Source organism: Muntiacus reevesi, chromosome 1 (assembly GCF_963930625.1).
Source record: "Muntiacus reevesi chromosome 1, mMunRee1.1, whole genome shotgun sequence".
Lineage (NCBI taxonomy): Eukaryota > Metazoa > Chordata > Mammalia > Artiodactyla > Cervidae > Muntiacus > Muntiacus reevesi.
The window spans coordinates 161201291-161212082 of NC_089249.1; the positions used below are offsets into that span (position 1 = coordinate 161201291).

At 56.2% G+C, this 10792-nt stretch overlaps 1 protein-coding gene across 5 annotated transcripts in view; it reads right to left on the reverse strand.

The window, feature by feature from the left end:
- PTPRF (protein tyrosine phosphatase receptor type F) overlaps window positions 1-9191 on the reverse strand; it is an 83438-nt gene extending 74247 nt beyond the window's left edge. For 4 of the 5 annotated variants that reach the window (XM_065914780.1, XM_065914772.1, XM_065914763.1 and 1 more), the window contains exons 1-2: window positions 9010-9191; window positions 2137-2213 (exon numbers count right to left, since the gene is read on the reverse strand). The gene's annotated coding sequence lies outside the window, so the exon portion shown is untranslated. The remainder of the gene's footprint in view (window positions 1-2136; window positions 2214-9009) is intronic. The other variant, XM_065914759.1, reaches the window with a different exon arrangement.
- Between the last annotated feature and the right edge of the window lie 1601 nt (window positions 9192-10792).

Genomic DNA, 10792 nt, shown 5'->3' on the forward strand with positions numbered 1-10792 from the left:
CTGATTGACGGGGGAGGGGGTTAAGTGCTACTGACACAGTAGGAAGAAATGAGGGATGCTGCTGGACATCCTACAATTAACGGGTCAGCTCCCCCAAACTAAGGATTATCTGGTCCAAAATGTCAACAGTCCTGAGGCTGAGAAACCCCAATGCGGACAGCAAGATCATTCCCTGATATCCCCTAGGTCCTGCCCTGGCCGCTGCCCCAGAACCCAGTCCCTATGAGTACCCTGGGCCCCAAGACCCCAGGTATGCTTGACTCTTACATTAGCTGAACCTAGGCCTCTGGATCTCAAGGCATCTTGCCTGCCCCCTCTCAGTCAGTTTTGCCTCCAGAAGCACAGCCATATAGCACACCCCAGTCCTACCCCTTCGCACATGCCATCAGCAAGTGGCCTCCCCAGAGGACACAGGGCTCCATGTTTAGGCCCCTTTTCTGGTGAGAGTGGGCTCCCAGGAAGGTCAGACCCATAATCCATGGATGGACAGGGGACCCATACTCATCCTCCCCATCTGACCTTTCCGACTAGTGACACAGCCTTCCCTCTGCATCTTCTGCTGCTGCTGCTGCTAAGTCACTTCAGTTGTATCCGACTCTGTGTGACCCCATAGACATCAGCCCACCAGGCTCCCCCGTCTCTGGGATTCTCCAGACAAGAACACTGGAGTGGGTTGCCATTTCCTTCTCCAATGAGTGAAAGTGAAAAGTGAAAGTAAGGTCGCTTAGTCGTGTCCGACTCTTAGCGACGCCATGGACTGCAGCCTATCAGGCTCCTCCATCCACGGGATTTTCCAGGCAAGAGTACTGGAGTGGGGTGCCATTGCCTTCTCCGCCTGCATCTTCTAGATGCCCAAAGCCCACCTCACCACACACAGGGCCTGGCCCCCAGCAGATGCCCGATATGTGCTCACTTCCTCCCCCTCCCTAAGCCAAACCCATCTCTTTCACAGACTTCTTCACTGGCCATTATGCAGAACCGTCCAGTGGGGCCCGGCAGAAGGCAGGGTTATGAACAAGACAGTCATGGGCTCTGCCTTCAGGGCACTTGCAGAGGACTCAGACTCGGCTGGAACCCGTCCTCCCCAACCCCTCCTCCAAGTCCCCACCTCAGCGATGAGCACCACCACGGCCAGCCATCCAAGCCAGCCAGGCCTCCTCAGATTCTCCCTTTTCCTCATCCCACCTGTGCAGCTGGCCAATACGTCTGAATGTGTCCTGCCTCCACCCCAACAACCACCACGTTAGGAAGATCTCATCAGCACCCATGTCTTCAGTGGGCTTCCTGGCTCTGGTCACTCCCTTCCAACCCTTCCTGCACACAAACCAGCGCTCCCTTCAGTTTACAGAAACGCATATCCGATCAAGGCCCTCAGTTTTGTCTGCTGCTTTTGACCCACAGTAGAGATGCAGATAATGTTTCATGAATGAACAAATGAATGGGAAAATGGGTGGATGAATGTGTGGATGCAGGTTCTTTGATTAAGAACTTTCAGTGCCTTCATATCACGCTCAGCGAAGAGTCTTTAGTCTGACATCCAAGGTCCAACACACTTCAACTGCAACCAAACCCTCCAACTTCATTCCCTGCAACTCTGCTCTGGGCTTCTAGCAAATAGAGAGAAGTTGATTTCAAAGAGACATGGAAGAATGGGCCCCAGATCTTGTGAGTATCCTGCTCTTTCTTCCACAACCTACAGTCAACAGGAACGGTCTTTTCTATAGAAACATGGTGAATGGGAAGCACAGAGATCCTGGTGGAAGTCCTGCAATGTTACCCAGAAGCCTATTTCACACCTACAGCAGCTGACAAGCTGTATATCATTCCCCAGCCACCTCCACCACCCACTCCAGCCAGAGACTCGAGAGCCATCCGCAACACCTCCCTCCGCCTCCTGTCCCACATTCAACCCTTCACCATGTCCTGTCTACTCAGCCTCCCTAAATAGCACTCAAATCCCTCCTCTCCACCTCCACCACTGCCTTCCTTGTCCAGGCCTCCATCACCTCTCTGCCACATGCACCCTGCATCACCATGCCTCTTAGCGACAACCCTTTCATAGCTCTCCACCAATCTGAGTCTAGATCTGAACTGCCCAGCCTGGCCCTCAGGGCCCCTACCTGGCTGGACACTCACCAGGCTTCTGCTTGCTCACGCCAGTCACTCTCGGACAACCGGCAGTGAGGGCAGGGCACCGGGGCCTCCGCTCCTTCCTGGAAAGAGGGAAAAGGATGAGGAAACATTAAGAACAGCACCGCAGCAGAACATGTATTGGCACAGAAAGACACTCACAATGTGTTTATGCAGGGGTGGAAAAAAAGCAGTTTATGGGACTGTTCAAGCAGGACGATCCCCATTTAGTAAAAATGCCCATCTCTTCGCTTCATTCGCTCACTCCTTCCAGGCTCTTGAGCACCTACTATGTGCCAGGCTTCCTGCCAGGCACCCTGTATAGAACCGTGAACAACACAGACCAAGTCCCTGACCTCAGGAGAAAAACTCGTGTCCAAACTCCTTAGCGTGACCTTCCAGCACAGCAGTTCTGCCCACCCACCTCTGCAGCCCCATCTGGCTGTGGTCTCTTGCCAGCCGGCAGGCCTGACAATTTATTTCCTCTTCTGATCCTCAACCTGTGCCATATTCTTACAGCCTCTCAGCCTTGCCTGTGGCTGCCCCACTGCCAGGACTGCACTCCCCACCTGTTCTAGCCAGTGATCCTTCAGCTCTCAGAGCCAAGAGCACTTTCTCAGGGAGGATGTGCAGGCTATACACTTGGACCTTGCCTCAGAGCAGTGACCACAGATGTGATGATTTATTTATTTACACAACTGCTGAGTGGCCGCTGAGTCACCACCGTAATAAGCTTGGTGCGTGCCGGTTCAGCTCCAGGTCCCCAGCTCCCAGTAGAAGGCCAGCGCATAGTAGGTGCTCCATCAATATACGCTGACTGGGCAGATGGACGCATGAATGAGTTCACGGAAAACAGCCCAACCTGGGAAGAACCACGCCAGCATCCACGGAGCCTTCAAAGAAGCTTCAGAAGCAATGTTTATTTTTGACTCTGCTGCTCTATAATTTCTAAAATGAAGGTGTGCCCCTGGATGCCTCTTCCACTGGCACACACAGTGAGAGGGCCCAGGCCCGTCCTTCTAGAACCGTTATTGAGCCCCTACCTGGCGTGGGTCCCCTCCTGGGTTGGGGAAGGGGTCTGACCTGCCCACAGCTCTCACAGCCCCCTCCCCACTGCCCAGCAACCATCTCCCCGCTGCCCGCGCCACTCGGGCCGCATCTTGCATGGGTTTCTCCTCGGTCTCACGCCCCCACGCACACAGGGATCCTGCCTCCTCCCCAAATAGACCCTGACTGAGTCAGGGAACCCCCCGAGGCCAACCCCCCACACCTGGCACCTGGGAATCAGCCTCAACTGAGACTGACCACCTCTGCAACACAGGGGATGTCCGCAGGCCGGAGGCCCATCCTGACTGACCAGGACAGGCCTGGCCAGCCCAGGACCATGCGTGCTGACCCTGAAGCTCACAGCCTCCCCTACATCCGCTGCCCCCTCCCCCAAGAGCCCAAACGGCCTGGGCCTCGGGACGGTCACACGCTCCCGGCCCCCAGCCCACTGGCTTCTCCACAAAGCCCCCTGTGGCCCCTGCTCCCAGCACAGGCTGCCAGGGGGGTCTGGCCAGACAAACCAACTTCCATGTCCCAAACTCAAAGGCCCGTTTGTCTGGGGATGCCCACTGGGCCTCACAGGGCCAGGTGTGAGGCTGTCAGCTCCACCGTTGCTCAGGGACCCTGGGGCAGAGTCCGAGGCAGAGAATGGGGAGGGTCCACCAAGCCAGCTGCACTATGACCACGCCCAAGGCCACACCAGGAGCACTGGGTCTGGTGCTTGGACCTAAGCTGAGCAGGAGCCACACCTGGATAGAGGGGGATATGCCCCAAATGGCCTGGAGGTGGGTCAGAGGACAGACAAAACAGGCAGAGAAAACCTTGCACGTGGAAAGACCCTAAAGCACAAACAGGATTCCAGAAGAGCTGGAATAGCACCTGGAACCACCAGTGCCCAAAACACCCTAAGAGAGTGATCAGAGTCACCCGTCAGGGTCACCTGCAGAGCTCCCAGATACAGCACCAACCAGGGCTGCCGGGCACACCCAGGAGACCAACTGGAGAAGCTACTCAGAAAGGGCCTGGCTGGTACCAGACCCAAGTTAGGAATCACCAGCTGGCATCCACAAAGGCCTCAGGAGCGAGATTGGCATTGGTGACCAGGATCAGGTGAGCAGGCCTTGGCACCAAGCCAGGCCTGGCCCCTGGCAGGGTTCTCTGTCATTTGCCAAGTCTGGAAGCCGGCCTGGCAGCAGGACCAGAAGCAAGTTGAAGTCTAGAGGAGAACGGACACTTCTCTCCAGTAGCTCCCAGGCAGCCCCTGTGGCTGCACCAGAACAGTCCCCAGAAGTAGCTGAAACACTGCCAAGGAACCAAAACCACTGTTCACAGATCTGAACACTGGGGACAGAGTAAATACCTCTGGACCTCAGAGGCAGACACCTCACCTGACACCCACGGCCAGGGCAGGTGGGAAAGACAGGGGACCCAACACGCTGAGGCCGCCCCTTCTCAGAATCCCCTTCCACCCGTTCCCGACGTCTCTTCCCCAGGGCTTCACCCTCTCTAGTCTTCTCACACTAGCCCACCTGAAGGTCAGATACACCTGAGCAACACACATGATCCGAGGGATGGCATGAGGGCTGAGGGCTGAGGGCTAGGCACTCTCCAGCCTGCTAACCAAAGCTCAGAATTGCAGCTACTTTAGGTGAGCAGATGCCCAAAGAGTTTTAAAAGCCCTTCCCACTGTGATTCTGATGGGGTGGGTTTGCATCGCCCGCTTTGATGATTATTACAATAAGAACTGCTAACACCGAGACAGCAATCCTTACTAGATGCCAGGCCCTGTTCTAAGCACTTTCTGCATATTAACTTCAATCTTCCAAGCACCGCACAAGACATGGACTTCTGTTATATCCATTTTGACAAAAGGGAAAGTGAATTCAGAGATGTTAAGCAACTTGTTCAAGGTCACACTGCTATTAAGTGGTTTTGAACCCAGCAGTTTGAAACTAGAGCCTACATTTTTCACCAGTGAGGCTGTCCCTTGGGCACAGCTCTAACACGCTCTCATCCTTCCTCAGACCTCTCTCCGGAGCTCCAGATTCTCACACACATCTCCCTCCTAAAAGACCCCCTCATCCCACCCTCAAATACTCCAAGCATCTCCAAGGCCAAAAGGTTGAACCATGAGCTTATTATCTGCCTCTCCCCAAATCCACCTCTCATGCCCAAGTCCCTGGCTCAGTGAAAGCCCTATTCAGTCACTCCCAGGAACCTAGACCCCTTCCTCTCCCTCACTCCCACGTCCAATAAATCATCCTGTCCTAATAAATGTGTGCCTTGTAAATGGCTCCATGCTACCAAACCACCATTTTCTCTCATCTGACTTACCTTCACCCTTCTCATTGGGTATCCTATTTCCATTTACTTCCCGCAGCCATAGAATCCTCTTCTGGAAACATGAATCTGATCACAGCACATTCCACACACCCCACCCTCTCATTCAAGCTTTAATTATTTGGTGTTTCCCTTTTTGTGTTCTCAGAGTAAAGTCATAGTTATTTAACAGGGCATTAGATTTGCTCTATCTCTGAACACACCACAAGTGATAAGACTTCTGGGTGTCTAGACATACTTTTTTTTTTCCTGCTTGGAGTGCCTTTTCTTCCATTGGAAAACTCCTATTCATCCCTCAAAACCCAATTCAGATAGCTCATTTTCTTGGTCTTCTTTGGGACTCATCTCATCTTGATCTCTGAACTTGTGGTGAACTCCTCCAATCTTCTAACCTCAGTTCAGAATGGCGGCTGCTTCAGGTGATGCTGATGCTGGGCTTAACCTCAGTAGTTCCTAAGGGGTGGGCTGCCTCTTCTACACAGCAGTTAGTCCCATAGGAAGCATGGCAGCCCAGCCGAAAGTGCCTAGCCTAGAGTCTGGCGCACAGTCGGCAATCAATAAGAGGTTGCTGAGTTGCTCTGCATTCTCATGATGCAGTCTGTTCCCCCAGGGACCATGAGCTTCTCAAGGGCAGGGCCCTGGCTGCCAGCGTGGTCCAAGCACACAGCAGTGTCAGTCACACGGGAAGCAATCACCACTGCTGCTGACACACTGCCACACAGGGGATTCCCACGACAGCCTTAGCACCCAGCGAGGGCTGGACGACTCTTCCATTTTATAGGGGGTGAAACTGAGACTCAGGGAGAACAGGATCTCCCCAAGGTCTCAAACTGCAAAGTGGAGGGGCTGTAGTGTATGTCACAGCCTCTGTAGGAAGGGGTCCGGGTCCTATCTCCTGCTGACTGTACTGGACTTTCACAGTCAGGACTGATGAGAACAAGAGTGGAGCGAGCACAGAGAGCAAAGGCCAGCATTTTGCTGCACAGAAATACAATTCCCAAGTAAGGTAGCCAGGCTGCTCTTACTGTAACGCTGCCCCCCTCCCCGAAACCCCCTCCCCAACTGCTTCACCAGCACCCAAACCTAGCCTCCTCTCCCAGAAGCCAGGACACCATACACACGCTCACTACGTGCACAAGGCTGACCAGAGGGGAGGCCAGGAGCTACAGGAGGAAGGAGAGAGGAAGATGAAATGTGAAATATGAAAACTATTTCCTTTTTCAAGGGAAAAAAGAGGGAAGAGGAAAAGCAAACAGAACTAGAGATGTTTCCAACGACAAGGGGAAACTGAGCAGGCAAAAATGTACGAGAAAAAGTGTACACAGGATGCACGAGGCTGCACATGTACACACACCCTTCCTAGACCGTGCACAGGGGCGGGTGCAGTGAGCGTGTAAGCAAGCACTCAGGCTGGGACATGGGCGTGCAAACACAGCAGATTTTGGAGCTCTGGCTGCTGCGCAGGCCCAAGTGTGCAAATGAGAGGGCACTGGGGAGACAAGTGGATATGGAGTGCAGGTGGGGGTGGGAGGGTGAGCTGAGTGTGGAAATAGGGGAGTGTGAGTGTGTGGTCTGGGCTGGGGCTGTGGATGTGGGGGTACTTGGGGAGGCTCACCTGCGCCTTCCTGAAGCCCTAGGCTCATTCATACCATCAGTTAAAAACTGGGATTTTCTTGCTCCCTGAAGCAAGAGTTAATAAGGAACCAAGCATAGAATTTCCTGAGATTTTTCTGACAGAACCTTGCTCTGGATCCCACTGGATGCCTGATGCCTCTCAAAGGATCCCTCAGCAGATCTCCTGCCTTCTCGGGGGATCCTTCACCATTGAGGATCCCCCTGGAAGCACCAGCCCTGGATCCTTTTCCAGGCCTCCCACCCCAATGCACTTCTCTGGTCAGATCCCGCACCAGGTCACTCTGGGAGCCCAAAGGGAGTCTTCATCACCAACACTTCCGCAGTCCAGACTCCCGGGCCTGCTCCCCGGGGGGGCCCCCAGGGGAATCCAGAGGACCCTCCCCCCTACTCCTGCCAGCAGCCTCCTTTCCATTTCACAGCTCAGACAGGTACCCGGCACCCACCCATCAACCTGTTCCAACTCGGGGGCCCTGCACTGGGGGGTGGGGGGTGTTGAAAAGAGGAGAAAAACTAGCCCCTCCCCCACCCTGGGGTGGACGAACCAGAGGGGCAGCATTCCAGAGGAAAGAGGAGGAGGTCTGGGTCTCTGCAAAGGGGCGGCAGAGATTCCAGTCCGTGGGAGACAGAGACAGCAAGAGACAGGCAAGAGACTCGACAAGAGACCCGGGAAGCGAGATCCAGAGATGGGGGAGGGAGCACAGAGAGACCTGGGAAGAGAGAGCAGAAAGCCGGGAAGAGCACAGAGAGACCCAGGGAAAGAACGCAGAGACCCAAGAGAAGGAACACGGAGACCCGGCAAAGAGCACAGAGAGCCGGGGGAAAGAACACAGAGACCCAGCGAGAGAGAACAGGGAGACCCCGGGGGGAGTCGCAGACAGCAGAGAGACCCCGGGATTGCTTGGGGGGTGGAGTGGGTTGAAAGTGGGAGGCCGCGACACGGGGAGACAGAGATACAGAGGCTTTGAAGGGCGTAGAGAGACGGAAACACGGAGGGAAAAGGAGAAATAAGCCGAGACAGGATCGCGGGCATAGCGATGAGGACCGGGGCACACCAACACGGGACGGGACGGGACGCCGGGCGGCAACTGAGTGAACTTTCCGGAGCGGGTCCGAGTGGACACGTCCTCACGGGACAGGTCGCCCCAGGGCCTTCGGGTCACTGCACCCGGGAGGGGCGGGTACAGCCCGGCCCAGCTCCTCCCCAGCCCGCGCCGGCGACCTGGGCGTGGGGGGGTTGGGAGTGGGGGTTTCCAAACTCGCGCCTCGCGCACCCCGGGACGGCACGTGCGCCCGGGCCGCGAGCAAGACGGGGGCGCGGCGGCTGCGGATCCCCCGCCGGCGGGGAGGGGGCGCCTGTGCGGCGGGGGCGGGGGCGCGGCCTGGACCCGCCTGGAGCTGGGGAGGCGGTGGGAGGCTGAGGGCCGCCCCCGGAGCGTGTCCGCGCCGGTGGTGGGGGCAGACGAGGCGGGACCCAGGAGGGGGAGCCCCGACGCAAAAGGGAAACTTTGCGCTGGGGGGGTGGGGGGCGCCGCGGGCTGCGGCTCAGGTGCGGCGGGAGGGAGGGGGCGAGGCGGAGAAAGGGGAAGACGGCGAGGGGCGGCAGGGAGCTAGCCAGCCGGCGGCGGGGTTGGGGGGGGGCGTCTGCCGCGGGGTAGCGCGGGGAGGAGCCGCCGGGCTTGGTGGGGGCGCTAAGCCGAGGCGGCGGGCGCGGCAGGTGGGGGCGCGGCCCGGCCTAAGCGGCGCCCCCAGCCCCCCGGGACCGCCCCCAGCTCAGCTCGGCGAACGCGGGGAGAGGGCGGGGGAGTGGGAAAGGGACCGATGCGGAGGGAACTGGAAGGGGGCCCGGGGGTCACTCACCGCCTATCCAGGGGCCGTCGGTCCGCATGTCCCCCCCAAGCCGCTGGGGCCGCTGCTCCCGCTCCTCTTCTGCCGCCGCCGCCGCCACCGGATCCCACTCCCGCCACCGCCACCCGAGCTGGAGCCGGAGCCGGAGCTGGAGCCGCCGCCTCTGCCGCCGCCTCTGCCGCCGCCGCCACCGATTCCGCCGCTCCCGCGCCAGCTCCAGCCGCGTGCCCGCGCCCACGCCCGCGCCCCTGCCCCTGCCGTGCGCGTCCCCGGCGCCGCCCCTCCCCTCGTGCACTCTCGCTCGTAGAGCTGCTGAGCCGCGTAGGCCCGAGACCGCAACCCAGACCCGCGTCTAAACCCGCCCGGACCCCAATACAGAACCGGAACCCCAATAATGAGCACGGGCAGACCCAAACTTCCATACGAAGTCCGGATCCTATTAGAGGCTCCCAATCCAAATGTGAACCTGATACTACTCTAGGACCCCATTTTTTTCCTCCGTAGAGATCTGAACCTGCTATTGAGTCCAGACCCACCCCCAACTCAATAGTAAGTCCAAACCCCTAAATCTGCCATGAAATTGGCTCGAGTAGTAGTTTTAATCTGAACCCCTATATTAACCTGAAATACCAATTCTTAGGCTAAAACCGCTTTATCACCTCTACTTGATCGTGACCCCAGCATCAACCCTGGTCCTTAAATGGACCCCAGTACCAATGCTGAGCCCCAATCCCTGTGTGAACCTTAAAGTCCAATAGCTACCTTGCTACGGTAGCTACTCAGCACTTTTTTGTGAACCCCAAGCCTTTTCATAAAATTAATACTGCAGTCCTAGCCCCAGGTCAATACCAACACACCTTGTGAACTAGGATTGAGTCCCTAGAAAAGGACCCTAATACAAATACTGACCTCAGACCTCATCCATTTGAGGGGCCATCTAAGACCCTAACTTGACTCACCTCTAGTGGTAATCTTGGAACCTAAGATTTATGAGACTGGCTTTGTAGAAGCTCCACACAAATCCACTGCAGCCCCATACTCACTCTACTCCTCTGACCCAAAGTCAACCCACACCTGAGGCTGGCCAACCCCAAAATCAACAATGCCAACTGTGGACCTGAGTCAGGTCCTGAATTGGCCCTTAGTTCAGCACTTGATGGTGTCCTCCAAGCCTGATATAAACCTCAGTATTGAATTTCTGACTCCTCATATCAAACTTAAATGCTGACCCTATAAATCTCTGGCTAAACCAATAACTTACCAGAAGATTTACTACAGGTCCTAACTCATAGGAACTTGGTGAGCTCCAAACCAAGAGCCACACCTTGGCACCAAAGTCTCTGATCTCAGACCTACCTACCAGGCAGTCCATGTCACATCAGCCCTCTCCTGCCTACCCACCTCATAAAAGATGGGGAGCCTACCCCGACTGCCTAGGTCAGATGAGGACCCCTATGGGGTCTCTGATCTGTGGGGTCTCTGTGATATCTCTATGAGTCTGGGGGTCAGGTAAGAAATAAAATCTGGAGATTGTTGAAGCACCTGGATTCCTGGAGCACAGTGTAATGTGCAGGGCAGAGGTAGAGGTGGGGGGTCTGGGGCTATGAGCTGAGTGGAGTTCTGGTTACCACCTAATTCACTGCCTGCTTTTGCCCTGGACTTGAATTTAGAAGCGGTGTGTGTGCGCCCCCTCGTGTGTGAGAAGGGGATGGGAGTGAATCTGGGCAAACAATCAGATTCGGATTCCAGATGACAAACGGATCAAAAATGAACATTCCTAGTCTGTGGTTTTTTA